This window comes from Arachis hypogaea, chromosome 4 (genome assembly GCF_003086295.3).
Source record: "Arachis hypogaea cultivar Tifrunner chromosome 4, arahy.Tifrunner.gnm2.J5K5, whole genome shotgun sequence".
Taxonomy (NCBI): Eukaryota; Viridiplantae; Streptophyta; class Magnoliopsida; order Fabales; family Fabaceae; genus Arachis; species Arachis hypogaea.
Window position 1 is genome coordinate 29957719 of NC_092039.1, and position 15030 is coordinate 29972748.

Sequence of the window (15030 nt, forward strand, 5' to 3'; positions counted from 1 at the left end):
CCGCCAATTCCTTGGTCAATTAATTCTAATTAGAGGGTGAAGTTCAATTCTAGTTATTATGCCACAAAACTCCTAATTACCCAAATATAAGAGGATTATATGTCACGTATCCCGTTAAATCCAGATAATTAGAATTTAGGAGAAATTATTTTCAAGCTGTTGTTCAAGTAAAGAGCTTTTCCAAGTTATACAAAAACTCAATTAGAAAGAGAGTCATACTTCCGTTCCACCCAAATTCATAAGATAAAGAACGAAAACAATTCTTAAATTATAAATCAATATATGAAGTAAAATAAAAAAAACAATAGAATCAATCCATACAAATAGACAGAGCTCCTAACCTTAACAGTGGAGTTTTAGTTGCTCATGGTTCAGAGAGAAAAACTAGGATTCAGGTAAACTGTAAATTGGACTGAGGTGGAATGAAAAGTGGAATGGAATCCCTAGAAGAGAAGTTTTTTTTCTCTTTTATATTTAATCCTAATAAATTTAAATTATAAATTTTAAAACTAAATAATATCTTTTCCTATTTTAAAATAAAAATTAAAGTTTAATCAGAATTTAATTAAAGCAATCAGCGTTTTCTGCACATGGCGCATGTCACGCGTACGCGTCAGTCATGCGTACGCCTCAGGTACGCGTACGCGTCGCTGTGCAAATCTCCAAATCACGTGCATGCGTCGCTCCTCACTGGTCAACTCCTTTAATTCTTGTACTCCTTCCATTTGTGCAGGTTTGAGTGCAGAGAGGTCAGGGTTGATAGCATCATTCGCCTTCATCTCTTCTTCTGCAGAAACTCCATCAAATCTACCCGAATGCTACCTAAAATAAATAGAATTGCACAAGACTCAAAGTAGCATCCATAGTGGCTAAAAGATAATAAATTCTTGATTAAACTCAACAAATTAAATGCAAATTCACTAGGAAAAGATAGGAAAGATGCTCACGCATCACACCAGGTCAGGTAAAATTTCTAGTGGTTGCTATTGATTATTTTTCCAAATGGATTGAGGCTCAACCCTTAGCTAAAATAACATCTCAGCAAATGATTTCCTTTGTTTGGAAATATATCATATGTAGATTTGGTATACCTCGGCACATTATCACTGACAATGGTCTCCAGTTTGTCGATCAAAAGTTCATGTCTTTTTTTGCAGAACTTAAAGATAACACAATATTTTTCTTTAGTGGAACACCTACAAACAAATGTCTTAGCAGAAGCTGCCAATAAGGTCATTCTACATGCTTTATGAAAAAAGCTAGATGATGCTAAAGGATTTTGGGCCGAGCTCATGCCATAAATTATATGGGGGATACAATACTTCTATTCATTCAACAACAAAGAAAACACCTTTCTGATTAGTGTATGGATCTGAAGCCATGATTCCTCTAGAGATTTCTCAGTCATCAATTCAAACTCAATTTACTTATTCTCGTATGCAAGATACAGCTCGGCAGCTTGACTTAGACACTGTTGAAGAAATTTGAGGTATAGCAAAACTATGTTACCGAGCTATGCAACAACATATAGCTCAGTGATACAAGCAAAAGGTCCACCCTCGTTCCTTTCGGGTCAATGACTTAGTACTAAAAAAAATGAACAAGCCAAATAACCTCCAGTACATGAAAAACTAGCAGCAAATTGGGAAGACCCTTTCCAAGTTTTTGAAATATTAGAAAATGCCGCATACCGTTTACAATCTTTAAATGGTACAATTTTACCTAACACTTGGAATATTTCCTCTTTAAAGCTTGATTATAGCTGAAAGACAGAGACATGCTTGTACTCTTCTTTCTACTCACAAGATTTTTTCAACAAGGGTTTTACTTGGAGAGGTTATAATGAGGCAAGCCTACCTACACCTTTGTACTCGAAGGTCAACAATATTATATACTCGTCTCTCCACATATCTGTGTTATCAATTGATGTATTTCTTTTCAATTTTGATATATATCTTCCGAGATATAACTGTCAAAACACAAATAATGACTTATGTCATACAAAATAAATGCTCAACGTGCATTACAATCTCATCCATTAATAATGACATTTTTGGAATCAAACTTCTCCAATCATAACTAGTAGCTATCAATCAATCCTCTAAATACTTATCTATCAGGATCAATCAAATTTCTGAGCAATATTTAATATAACCAACCCATTTCAAAGTGGAAAAGCAAACAACTCAACAAATTCCGAAACACCCCATATGCAAGAAAGTCATATGAGTAACCAGCTACTCAAAAGCTAATATACTTGGCCAAATATACAGAGTTTTTATCATTATAAAAATAATGATAAGCAGGTTCAATCCAAAACACAAAATACAAAAGAAAAAGTCATACATCTAATAACATACGCCATTATCCCAAATTTTCATCTCCTTCCTCAGCTCCTTTTAAATAATCAACAAAAGCTCCATCACAAACAATTTTTTCAGGCTCCATTTGCGACAAATCTTGGTCCAGGACCAAAACTTTTGCTTGCATAACAGCACGCTCAAACCCCTCTCCAAAGGCATCTGAAATCTCAGCCTGCTTACTTTTCTCCAAGTCCTTCAGTTTTACAGTCATCTCAATCACTTGATCTTTCATGCTAGACAAATCAATATCTTTCTTCTTCAGCTGCTTGGACTCCTTCTCTTAATTACTCTTCATAACCTTTCACTCTTTCTCTTTTTTAGCAAGTTTAGCCTCCAGATCATCAATTAGAATTTTCTTTAGATCAAACTTCTCTTTTAGCTTGTTAGGCTCTTTGGCTAACCCCAACATTTTCTTATGTTTCACTTCCTAACTCCGACCTAAGTTGGCCAAGTGCAATTCGAGCACCTAAATCCACAAACAAACAATTATACACCATCAACTTTACTAATATACAAAAGTGACAAAGATCATACCTGCATATACTGGTCGATGGCAACATCCCCGACTTCATTAGCTAAAGCCACATCGGCCGATGCCTAACATTCCTCATCCGTAATGACCACAAAAGGGAAACTGATGAGTGAATATTTTATACTCTTTTTGGCATTGTTTTCATATAGTTTTTAGTATGTTTTGTTTAGTTTTTATTAATTTTTTATAAGTTTTAGTGTTAAATTCACATTTTTTGGATTCTACTTTGAGTTTGTGTGTTTTTGTGCAATTTCATGTATTTTCTGACTGAAATTGAGGAGCTGGAGCAAAAGTCAGATTCAGAGACAGAGAAAGTACTGTAGATGCTGTCCAGATCTGATCTCCTTGCATTTGGAAGAGCTTTTCTGGAGCTATAGAAATCCAAATGGAGCGTTTTCAACTTCTATGGAAAGATGACTTCCAAAGCTTTCTAGCAATGTATAATAGTTTATACTTTACTTCAGATTAGAATGCTCAAAACTGGCATCCAATGCCAGCCTCCTGCCCCCTTCCAGGCGTCCAACACCCAAGGAGAAGAGACCAGTGTCCAAACGCCCAAAGAGGACCCCCTAGCCAGCGTTCAACACCCTAGAGGCTTCCTAGCACGTGGGTCTCATCAAAACTCAGCCCAAACACTCACTAAGTGGGCCCCAGAAGTGGATTTAAGCACTAAAAAGACTGCTTTACCCTTACTAGTCATTAGTTTAGTATTTAAAGTAGAAGATCACTCTTTGTTAAGGATCTTTGGCAATCTCTTCCAGCATATTTTGAATTCCATCATTGTATTTTTCTATCAGTATGAGTTTCTAAACCTCCTAGGTTGAGGGGAGGAGCCCTGCTGAGTCCTATGAATTAATAAAAGTATTACTGTTTCTCTTCGATCAGTGTTTGATTTAATTCTAAGATTTATATTCGTTCTTCAACATGGTGAATAGGATGATCAATGACAATCAGCTCTGTTCATCATACTAAGACCGCGTGCCTGACAACCACCCGTGTCTACTTGGGTTCGTGTGAATATGTGACTGGAAAGTATGAACCGCCAACTCGATTATACATCTCTCAGATGACTAATCCACGACTTTGTTAGGGACTTCTCAAGACACCAATTCAGTTGATTTACGGGGATATTAGGGTCTCTGTGGTAGAGGCTAAAACCCAAAGGAGCAGCATTCTCTGATCTGGAATATTCGACCTTGTCTATGGCGTTTTGAGTAGGATCGCCAATGGAATGAACTGCTAGAGTTTCACCCTCTTTCAGATTGGATGACCGCAGCCATACGGTGTTTGATCTGAAGTAGAGGAGATTGATAACCGCATCCATACGATGTTGATCACATATAGCCTGCCATAGAAGAAATCATTCACAAGCAAAGAAGACAGTAATACCAGAGTTAATTCAGAAAGACAAAGAAACTCCAATCCTTAACCATCTTCCTATTAATGATTCCATTTAATTTACAAAGTATTTTATACACTTTTATTCCTTTCATGTCAACTTAGTTTAGATCTCATAATTACAAATCCAACAACTTCTGATTTGCCTGACTAAAACCAGCAAGATAACTATAGCTTGTTTCAAACCACAATTCTCGTGGGATCGATCCTGACTCGCTCAGGTATTACTTGGACGACTCAGTGCACTTGCTGGTACAGTTATACGGAGTGTAGGGATTCATGCACCAGAAATCCTTACCCCCAAATTGAAGAACCATCATTATCCTCGGCAAACCCATGAAGTCTCTTTTGATTCTCCACAAAAGCAGTAAGTTCCTCCAGTGGTATATCTTTTCCTTTCTCAGTCAAATCATCCGACAAATCAACATCAATAAGGTCAAATTTTCTCTTCTTAAAGATAATTTTCTTTCATCTTTGGTGGGTTTGGTTCACTTCGCCTTCTCCACCTTTCTTTATCAGGGTTCGATGACGAACCCTCCCTCTCTACGTTCTTGCTCTTGAACCAAGCCCTCAAGCTTGCGGCAGAGACTCTAGGATACTTTCTTCCTAACACGCAAACAAAACAAAATCAACAAATTACTAAAAATAAATCATTCCTGGCTACTATCTATATTTATGTAAAATCTTACCCAAATAATCTACTACAGTTTACCTATTGTCTTCCCCGGAAGCAAATCAAACACAGATATCAAATTTTTTCTATCCACAACTTCCATCGAGTATTCAACTATACACTCAATCCTCATGCCAATTTTCTCAGGGCCCAAAATGTGTTGTGGCTGGGAACACCAAAATAAAGGAAACATTTTACCCAAATTTTCATCCAAATAAAATGGAAACACATCCTCGACACTTTTCACTTTTAAAAACATTTCTTTAAACTCTTTGAATGAGGATTTATACAACTTGAAAACAGAAAATCCAAGTGTACTGTTTAAATTTACCCAACCCCCTTCTAAGCCTCTTTTTCCTGAAATATGGAGAAGAACAACTCCAACGAAGGTTTTAAATCCAAAAAATCTATCAAAATTTCAAAACATTGCAAAAAAGATTAGCCATTTGGGTGAAGCTGCGACGGGGCATAGTTTAGTTGATTTAACACAGTACATTCAAAATCGGTAAAAAGAAGTTTAACTCACAATTCTTTAAGAACACACCTATGCATGTAGAAAAATTTATAATCATTTTTCCAATGGAACACACGATCAGCCCTAGAAGATAATAACAACTCAACACGAACTTCAGATCCTACCCTCACTATTTTTGTAACATCTATCTCATTAACACTCTCCTTATCTACAAAGAGTGACTATCATATCTTCACATCCTCACTCACCCATTCATATGTACCATCTTCTCCTACTGTTTGTATCTTTTTCCCCTTTTTGTTATCCATTCTTATCATGAACAGGAACACAGAGTAGACAAAGAAAGCAAGATAAAGTGAAAAGAACAGAAGAAAGTACTTACCCCTTTTATTCATGTCTTTATAATTCCCCTTTAACACATTTTGATAGAAGAAAAGTTAATTTATGAAAACTATTTGGATTCCAAATTAAAAACAACATACAAAGTTAAAGAAACTAGTTGATGTCATTAATTTTATCTCTCACTTTTTATTAATTTAATTCATTATTTATTTATTGATTTTTTCTTATTTCATTTTAATAAAGTGTGTTGAACTGGGCGAGCTTCATACCTACAACACTCGCCAATTATAACTTATCCTCTAAAAGCTCAACCTGCTTTATAAAAATGTCACCAGGTCAAGTTTGAGGGCTATGATATTGCTGTTATAACTCCGTCAAATGTTATAACTCTGCTACGTATGTTATAACTCGCTCAAGCGTTATAACTCGGCTCTATACACCAAAATGTATATCACAACGTTTTGATATGATATTATTATCCTTTAATACAAATTATTCCTGAAACATAACTATCAATATCTCACCTCACATATAAAGGAGGAAAGACACTTTATCAAGTACACGATCATTTTTTACACATTGATTAACTTGAGCGTCAGAGTGTCTTTTGCAGGTATTTCTTCCCTTTGTTCTTTCTGTACCAAGACATATCTCTTCTCAGACAAAAAGCTTGGAGTTAAGATAAGAAGCTCGGAGTTGACTGCCTAGAGGATGATCTATACCCAGTCAATCCAAGTAAGAACAGTAGTAATTAATAATTATTAGGGAATCTAGTTAAAATCCAATGTATTTTACATTTTTTTTACTTATAACAGTTTGATTTTATATCTCACATTTTTTATAATATTAGAGTCACTATATATAAGAGTATTCCCACTAATAATACAAGAGCTTTTGCGTTGCTTCTTGTTGGCAATAATTGATAAATCAACTTGTATTACTACTAAGCTAGAAGTATAATGAAATTGAAACCTACAAAATTAACAAGTCAAAACTTATCTCCGAGATTTTAACTATTCAGCCTATGCTGCAAGAAAGGAGATATGATATCATAGTCATCATTAACAAAGCAACAATTTGGACATATCATTGCAAGTTGTCTTCACCAAAGTTAACGCCACTTAATTTTGTTTAAGAAAGTTGATTATTATGGATTAGGTGTTAGAAATTTCTTACCACCATTACAAGTTGATGTTGTTGTGGTTAACAATTATTATTTTCTCTCATGTTCTATGTTTTAATTGTGCTTGATGCATCTTCCTTGGCACCACAAGCTCTATTTATAGGCAAAGAGCTTCACCGTGTTCCATGTTCATTTACCCATCATTTAACTACCTACCATCTAATTCATTTTACGAACAACTACTTTCAACATTTTAATTCAACAATCAATCAATCGCTCGACCGCTAACCTACCTTAAATGATTGACGGTCTGTCCTGTGATCGATACTGACCATTTATTCAACAGATAGACTGACATATTCAACTGGCTGAACTTGATTGGCTGATCGTCTGGCCACTTGTTAACTTACTCTGATTGGCCAATCCGCGATTAATGATAGACATAACGACTACCCAGCAACATACTTCCACCCACCTTGATCGATCGACCACCAACCTTCCTCGAGTAGTTTCTGACCATCGATTGATCTTTCCTAATTAATCGACCACCGATCTATTTTGACTGATCAACCATAAATCTACCCGGACCAATTAATTGCTGAACTACTTCGACTAACCGTCCACTAGTCTACCACTATTAACCTCTAATAGATTATCTATCTAATGGCCTTGGCTGACCACCCGTCGGCCATCCCTGACCAACTACCAACTGATATTGGCAAGCACATTCAACTAACTAATGAATAATCCTCTATTAACATATGCTGGTAGAATGACCCTGATCAATAGTCGAATAATGCTAGTTAACCGACCTCACCAAACCTATCGGATTGCTAGCCAACTCTAAAATACGTAGGCCAACTTCCATCGTCGATCCTTAGACGCCTGCCAACCGACCTTAGGCGACCTCCTTGCACTACAAAAAAAAAGCTATGTCGGCATGCTTTTTTTAGTGACACTTCAAAAGTGTTGCCTAAAAAGGTCAATGGCTATACTTTTATATGGGTGACGATTGATTAGAGATTTGGCTACATTTTAGATGTCAAGTTTATCAAAATGTGACCAGATAGGCACGCTTTTGAAGCGTGGCAAAATGTTTTATCATCGTCATATTATTAAAGCATGCTAATTTCTTCTAACTCTTTCTGCACCCCAAAAAGTGTAGCCCCGTGGTTCCTACTAAAAAAATTTAGATTTTCTATTATTTTTCTCCAAAACACTTTTTTGACTAAGAGTGAGAATGCAGTAATGATAAATTTACTTTTATTCTCTTTAATCTAATAACAAAACCCTTATTCCAAGCTAAACCATATAAATTACTGGTGCACGAAATTGTGATCATCAATAATGGTGCCAAAAACTTGGTAGCGCTCTCAAACGTGAATCACACTTAGTCACAACTCCGCACAACTAACCAGCAAGTGCACTGGGTCGTCCAAGTAATACCTTACGTGAGTAAGGGTCGATCCCACGGAGATTGTTGGTATGAAGCAAGCTATAGTCATCTTGTAAATCTCAGTTAGGCGGATAGTATATTTTATGGAGTTTTCAAATAATAAATAAAATAGAAAATAAAGATAGAGTTACTCATGTAATTCAATGGTGGGAATTTCAAATAAGTGTGTGGAGGTGCTTGTCCCTGTTGGATCTCTGCTTTCCTACTGTCTTCCTTCAATCCTTCTTATTCCTTTCCATGGCAAGCTGTATGTAGGGCATCACTGTTGTCAATGGCTACATCCCATCCTCTCAGTGAAAAAGGTCCAAATACTCTGTCACGGCACGGCTAATCATCTATCGGTTCTCGATCAAGTTGGAATAGAATCCATTGATTCTTTTGCATTTGCCATCACGCCCAACAATCGCGAGTTTGAAGCTCGTCATAGTCATTCAATCCCGGAATCCTACTCAGAATACCACAGACAAGGTTTAGACTTTCCGGATTCTCATGAATGCCGCCATCAATCTAGCTTATACCACGAAGATTCTGATTAAGGAATCCAAGAGATATGCGCCCGGTCTAAGGTAGAACGAAAGTGGTTGTCTGTCACGCGTTCATAGGTGAGAATGATGATGAGTGTCACGGATCATCACATCCATCATGTTGAAGTGCAATGAATATCTTAGAATAAGAACAAGCGGAATTGAATAGAAAATAGTTGTAATTGCATTGAAACTTGAGGTACAGCAGAGCTCCACACCCTTAATCTATGGTGTGTAGAAACTCCACCGTTGAAAATACATAAGTGATGAAGGTCCAGGCATGGCCAAATGGCCAGCCCCCCTGAAAGACCGAATGGTCAAGAGACTAGATAGTCCAAGAGACGTCTAATACACTAGTAAAAAGTTCTATTTATACTAAACTAGCTACTAGGGTTTACAGAAGTAAGTAATTGATGCAAAAATCCACTTCCGGGGCCCACTTGGTGTGTGTTTGGGCTGAGCTTGATCTTTACACGAGCTGAGGCTTCTTTTGGAGTTGAACGCCAAGTTGTAACGTGTTTTTGGCGTTCAACTCTGGTTCGTGACGTGTTTCTAGCATTTGACTCCAGAATGCAGCATGGAACTGGCGTTGAGCGCCAGTATACATCGTCTAATATCAAATAAAGTATAGACTATTATATATTGCTGGAAAGCTCTGGATGTCTACTTTTCAACGCCGTTGAGAGTGCGCCATTTAAAGTTCTGTAGTTCCAGAAAATCCATTTCGAGTGCAGGGAGGTCAGAATCAAACAGCATCAGCAGTCCTTTGTCAGCCTTCTTATCAGAGTTTTGCTCAGGTCCCTCAATTTCAGCCAGAAAATACCTGAAATCACAGAAAAACACACAAACTCATAGTAAATTCCAGAAATGTGAATTTAGCATAAAAACTAATGAAAACATCCCTAAAAGTAACTAGATCATACTAAAAACTACCTAAAAACAATGCTAAAAAGCGTATAAATTATCCGCTCATCACAACATCAAACTTAAATTATTGCTTGTCCCCAAGTAACTAAAAATCAATTAGGATAAAAAGAAGAGAATATACTATAAATCCCAAAATATCAATGAATATTAGTTCTAATTAGATGAGCGGGACTTGTAGCTTTTTGCTTCTGAATAATTTTGGCATCTCACTTTATCCTTTGAACACAGCTACTTTATGAGTCTTGGCCGTGGCCCTAAGCACTTTGTTTTTCAGTATTACCACCGGATACATAAATACCACAGACATATGACTGGGTGAACCTTTTCAGATTGTGACTCAGCTTTACTAGAGTCCCCAGTTAGAGGTGTCCAGAGCTCTTAAGCACACTCTTTTTGCATTGGATCACGACTTTAACCACTCAGTCTCAAGCTTTTCACTTGGACATGCATGCCACAAGCACATGGTTAGGGACAGTTTGATTTAGCCGCTTAGGACTGGATTTTAGTTCCTTGGGCCCTCCTATCCATTGGTGCTCAAAGCCTTGGATCCTTTTTACCCTTGCCTTTTGGTTTTAAGGGCTATTGGCTTTTTCTGCTTGTTTTTTTCTTTTTCTTTCTAAATATTTTTTTCGCCATTTTTTTCTTTTTTTTTCTTTTTCGCAAGCTTTTATTCACTACTTTTTCTTGCTTCAAGAATCAATTTTATGATTTTTCAGATTATCAATAATATTTCTCCTTTTCATCATTCTTTCAAGAGCCAACAATTTTAACATTAATAAACAACAAGATCAAAAAATATGCACTGTTCAAGCATTCATTCAGAAAATAAAAAGTATTGTCACTACATCAATATAATTAAACTAAATTCAAGGATGAATTCGAAACTCATGTACTTCTTGTTCTTTTGAATTAAAAACATTTTTCATTTAAGAGAGGTGAAGGATTCATGGAATTATTCATAGCCTTAAGACATAGTTACTAGACACTAATGATCATGTAATAAAGACACAAACATAGACAAACATATAGCATAAAATCGAAAAATAGGGAATTAAGAACAAGGAATGAGTTCACCTTAGTGATGGTGGCGCCTTCTTCTTGAAGGGGCAATGGTATCCTTGAGCTCCTTTATGTCTCTTCCTTGCTTCTGTTGCATGATCCCTAGTGATTTTGGTGCTCCTATCCTTAGTTGCTCCCAATAGTTGTGTGGAGGATAATTTATCCCTTGAGGCATCTCAGGAATTTCTTGATGAGGTCCATGAGTGTGCTCTCTTGATGTGCAGTCAAATGCTCTATTACGGAGCTATGGACCCTTGAGATGGAAGCTTTTGTCTTTCCTTTTCTCTTTTTAGAGGTTTCTTTGGCCTTAGGTGCCATCAATGGTTATGGAAAAACAAAAAAGCTATGCTTTTACCACACTAAACTTAGAATGTTGCTCGCCCTCAAGCAAAGAAGAAAGAAAGGAAGAAGAAGAAGATATGGAGGAGAGGGAGAGAGGTTTGTGTTTCGGCCATTTAAGGTGGGTTTGGGTGGGAAGGATGGATGGATGTGAGTGGTGAAGAGGTGATGAGGAAGAGAGATTGAGCTGATTGGTGAAGAAGAGAGAAGGTGAGTTGAGGTAGGTGGGGATCCTGTGGGGTCCACATATCCTAAGGTGCCAAGGATTTACATCCTGCACCAATGAGGCGTGTAAAATGCCCTCTACATGCAATCCTGGCGTTTGAACGCCAGATTGATGCTTGTTTTGGGCGTTCAACGCCAGCTTTATGCTTGTTATGGGCGTTCAATGCCCATATGCAGCATGTTTCTGGCATTAAACGCTAGCTTTCCTCAGTGTGCAATCCTGGCGTTTAAACACCAGATTGCTGCATGTTTCTGGTGTTCAACGCCAGATCCATGCTCTGTTCTGGCATTAAATGCCAGCCAGATGCTCCTTACTGGCGTTTAAACGCCAGTAAGCCTATCCTCCAGAGTGTGCTTTTTCTTCTGCTGTTTTTGATTCTGTTTTTAATTTTTGTATTTATTTTGTGACTCCACATGATCATGAACCTAATAAAACATAAAAGAACAATAAAAAAAATAAAATTAGATAAATAAAAATTGGGTTGCCTCCCAATAAGTGCTTCTTTAATGTCAATAGCTTAACAGTGAGCTCTCATGGAGCTTCACAGATGTTCAGAGCATTGTTGGGACTTTCCAACACCAAACTTATAGTTTGAATGTGGGGGTTCAACACCAAACTTAGAGTTTGGTTGTGGCCTCCCAACACCAAACTTAGAGTTTGACTGTGGGGGCTCTATTTGACTCTGCATTGAAAGAAGCTGTTCATGCTTCCTCTCATTACCAAATAACTTAGCATTTAGCTTTATGATGGCTCCTAGATATTGAGCAACTTGCTCTCCAGTTACATCTTCATCCTCTTCAGAGGAAGAATAGTCTTCAAAGCTCATGAATGGCAGAAGGAGGTTTAATGGAATCTCTATGGTCTCTATATGAGCCTCAGATTCCCTTGGGGCCTCAATAGGGAACTCCTTCTTGCTTGAGAGACGTCCCATGAGGTATTCCTCATTGGGATTCACGTCCTCTCCTTCCTCTCTAGGTTCGGCCATGTTGATTATATCTATGGCCTTGCACTCTCTTTTTGGATTCTCTTCAGTATTACTTGGGAGAGTACTAGGAGGAGTTTCAGTGATTTTCTTACTCAGCTGGCCTACTTGTGCCTCCAGATTTCTGATGGAGGACCTTGTTTCACTCATGAAACTTAATGTGGCCTTAGACAGATCAGAGACTAAATTTGCTAAGTTAGACGTACTCTGTTCATAATTCTCTGTCTGTTACTGAGAAGATGATGGATAAGGCTTGATATTACTGAGCCTATTTCTTCCACCATTATTAAAGCCTTGTTGAGGCTTTTGTTGATCCTTCCATGAGAAATTTGGATGATTTCTCCATGATGAATTATAGGTGTTTCCATAAGGTTCACCCATATAATTTACCTCTGCTATTGCAGGGTTCTCAGGATCATAAGCTTCTTCTTCAGAAGATGCCTCTTTAGTACTGTTGGATGTATTTTTCCATCCATTCAGACTTTGAGAAATCATGTTGACTTGCTGAGTTAACATTTTGTTCTGAGCCAATATGGCATTCAGAGCATCAATTTCAAGAACTCTCTTCCTTTGAGGCGTCCCATTATTCACGAAATTCCTCTCAGAAGTGTACATGAATTGGTTATTTGCAACCATGTCAATAAGTTCTTGAGCTTCTGCAGGCGTTTTCTTTAGGTGAATGGATCCACCTGCAGAATGGTCCAGTGACATCTTAGAGAACTCAGATAGACTATAATAGAATATATCTATCATGGTCTATTCTAAAAACATGTCAGAAGGACATCTTTTGGTCATCTGCTTGTATCTTTCCCAAGCTTCATAGAGGGATTCACCATCTTTTTGTTTGAAGGTCTGAACATCCACTCTAAGCTTACTCAGCTTTTGAGGAGGAAAGAACTTAGCCAAGAAGGCCGTGATCAGCTTATCCCAGGAGTCCAGGCTATCTTTAGGTTGAGAGTCCAACCATGCTCTAGCTCTGTCTCTTACAGCAAAAGGGAAAAGCATGAGCCTGTAGACTTCAGGATCTACTCCATTAGTCTTTACAGTCTCACAGATCTGTAAGAACTCAGTTAAAAACTGATAGGGATCTTCTGATGGAAGTCCATGAAACTTGCAGTTTTGTTGTATTAGAGCACCTAGTTGAGGTTTCAGCTCAAAATTGTTTGCCCCAATGGTAGGGATTGAGATGCTTCTTTCATCAAACTTGGAAGTAGGTGTAGTATAATCACCAAGCATCCTCCTTGCATTATTGTTGTTAGGTTCGGCTGCCATCTCCTTTTCTTGTTCAAAAATTTCAGCGAGGTTGTCTCTAGGTTGTTGTAATTTAGCTTCTCTTAGTTTCCTCTTCAGAGTCCTTTCAGGTTCTGGATCAGCTTCAACAAGAATGCCTTTTTCCTTGTTCCTGCTCATATGAAAGAGAAGTGAACAAAAAAAGAAGAAGAATCCTCTATGTCACAGTAAAGAGGTTCCTTATTGTTAGTAGAAGAAGAAAGGGAATAAGAGTGAAGAAGAATGAATAATCCAAACACAAGGGTGAGGATAGAGGCAGTGATTTGAGATGAAGAGAGGTAAAGAGAGGTGTTAGTAAATGAATAAATAAATAGAATAAGATGAGAGAGGGAGAAATTTTCGAAAATAAATTTTGAAGAGGAGTTAAATGATTTTCGAAAATTAAAGGTGAAATAAAATTAAAATTAAAATTTGAAATAATTAATTAATTAAAAAGAATTTTGAAAAAGGGTGAGATATTTTCGAAAATTAGAGAGGGAAAAGTAGTTAGGTGGTTTTGAAAAAGATAAGAAACAAACAAAAAGTTAATTAGTTAGTTGAAAAAGATATTAAAATCAATTTTGAAAAGATAAGAAGATAAGAAGTTAGATAAGATATTTTGAAATCAAATTTTTGAAAAAGATATGATTTAAAAAGATATGATAAAAAGATATGATTAAAAAGATATGGTTGAAAAAGATTTAATTTTTAAAGTTAAAATTAATTACTTGACTAACAAGAAACTAAAAGATATGATTCTAGAATTTAAAGATTGAATCTTTCTTAACAAGAAAGTAACAAACTTCAAATTTTTGAATCAATCATATTAATTGTTAGTAAAGCCTTTGAAAATCATGAATTAAAGATAAGAAAAAGATTTTAAAAATAAATTTTTAAAAATTTCGAAAATTATAAAAAAAATGAAAAATATTTTATTTTTGAAAAGATAAGATTTTTAAATTTGAAAATTTGACTTGACTTGTAAGAAACAACTAATTTTAAAATTTTTTGACTAAGTCAATTCAAATTTTCAAAATTTTGAGAGAAAAAAGGAAAATATATTTTTTTGAATTTTGAATTTTTAATGATGAGAGAGAAAAATATAAAAATGACCCAAAACATGAAAATTTTGGATCGAAACACATTATGCATGCAAGAACACTATGAATGTCAAGATGAACACCAAGAACACTTTGAAGATCATGATGAACATCAAGAACATATTTTTTGAAAAAAGTTTTGATGCAAAGAAAACATGCAAGACACCAAACTTAGAAATCTTTAATGCTTAGACACCATGAATGCAAAAATGCACATGAAAAACAACAAAAGACACAAAACA

General features: G+C 36.4%; 1 non-coding gene across 1 annotated transcript; it reads left to right on the forward strand.

The window, feature by feature from the left end:
* Positions 1-13188: 13188 nt before the first annotated feature.
* LOC112799411 (small nucleolar RNA R71) lies at positions 13189-13292 on the forward strand. The gene has a single exon (XR_003200993.1). It is a non-coding gene; the product is annotated as a small nucleolar RNA R71 (small nucleolar RNA).
* Positions 13293-15030: the final 1738 nt, after the last annotated feature.